Raw genomic sequence first — 1,502 nt, forward strand, 5'->3', positions numbered from 1 at the left:
ATTTTATGCTTTGGGTTAATTATAGAACTTTGTTTGGAACTTTTCCAGCCTTAGAAACCATGGTTCTTTTTTTGTTTAAATAGATTTGATTGTTTATTGATATGTGTTGCGCAATACAATTAAAATGGAACTGTTGAAATAATTTGGGTTTTTGTTGACCCATGATTTCATCTTTGAATAAGTGCACTTTAATTTAACTTGAGATATTTAGAAACATTGAAGCTTCATAAAGAAATCTTGTTTATTATTTAAATTATTTGATGTGTCTTAGTGCTGTGATTTATGGCATAACTAACTGACTTATTGTTTTTATTTATTGCTAAGATTAAATTTATTGTTTATTATTTTACTAATTTATGATTCTGGCCTGATTTCAGGTCAGGGTTTTTTTGTTGTGTGCTGTTCCTATGACTGTCCATTGGGTGGCAAGCTACCAAGAGAACCACCGATACAGTGTGGTAGGAAAAAGTTCTCACAAACCTGGATCCTCTGATTTTGTTTTCCCAATGGACCTCATGAACTGTGAACCTTTTACTAATTGAACTGAAGAGTTTAATTTTGTTTTGTTTTTTGCTCTTTTGAATTATCCTGTTGGAATATATTTGGTTTTTTTGTTTTGTTTTTTTCCTTTGAAATTATATTGATTATCACATTTGTGTGTATATCCTATTAATTCATATCCATATAAATTATATAATATAGCTCATTAACATGTATATGTAACCCATACTCTTTCTATTGGAAAATAAATATACAACTATTAATCATAATTTTCTTTCTTGTGCTTATTCACACTCCTTGACTCTACAGCCGAATCTACTTCTGAGCTCATATTGCAGTCAGGCAAGCCCAAGTGTTACAGTGGCATCAGCTCTCCTCTACGCTGCTGTCTGCTGGGCCCCTGGCAGCGCAAAGCAGGACAGAAAGAGACTGAACAAACTGGTGAGAAAGGCAGTTTCTGTCCTAGGCTGCACTCTGGAGTAAAGGAAGTGGCTGAGAGGAGTGTGCTGTCCAAGCAAACATCCATCATGGACCATACCTTCCACCCTCTGCAATACATTGTAGAGGAGCTAAGCAGCTCTTTTGGTAAAAGACTTTTACACCCTGTTTGTAAAAAGGAGCGCTACGGCAGGTCATTCATCCCATGCTGCGATTAGACTACACAATGCTAGACTACAATGGCAATATCCATCCAACCATCCATTCATTTCTTCCACTTATCCGGGGCCAGGTCGAGAAAACAGCAGTCTAAGCAAAGAAGTTCAGACTTCCATATTCAGACACACTACCTCCAGCTGATCTGGAGGGACCCCAAAGCAGCACTTAGCCAGCCCAGATATATAGTCCCTTCAGCGTGTCCTGGGCCTTCCACAAGGCCTCCTCCCAATGGGACATGCCTGGACCACCTCCAAAGGGAGGCGACCAGGAGGCTTCCGAAACAGATGCCTGAGACACCTTAGCTGGCTCCTTTCGGCGTGGAGGAGCAACAACTCTACTGCGAG

At 39.3% G+C, this 1,502-nt stretch overlaps 2 protein-coding genes across 2 annotated transcripts in view; one reads left to right on the forward strand and one right to left on the reverse strand.

The window, feature by feature from the left end:
- Window positions 1–1,502, reverse strand: part of LOC107088888 (GDNF family receptor alpha-2-like) — an 85,449-nt gene that overhangs the window by 61,499 nt on the left and 22,448 nt on the right. The gene's annotated exons all lie outside the window — the stretch shown is intronic.
- Window positions 1–1,502, forward strand: part of LOC107088866 (complex III assembly factor LYRM7-like) — a 10,831-nt gene that overhangs the window by 8,618 nt on the left and 711 nt on the right. The gene's annotated exons all lie outside the window — the stretch shown is intronic.

The sequence above is a fragment of the Cyprinodon variegatus genome, unplaced genomic scaffold (assembly GCF_000732505.1).
Source record: "Cyprinodon variegatus isolate N-32 unplaced genomic scaffold, C_variegatus-1.0 Scaffold12, whole genome shotgun sequence".
In the NCBI taxonomy this organism is placed as follows: domain Eukaryota; kingdom Metazoa; phylum Chordata; class Actinopteri; order Cyprinodontiformes; family Cyprinodontidae; genus Cyprinodon; species Cyprinodon variegatus.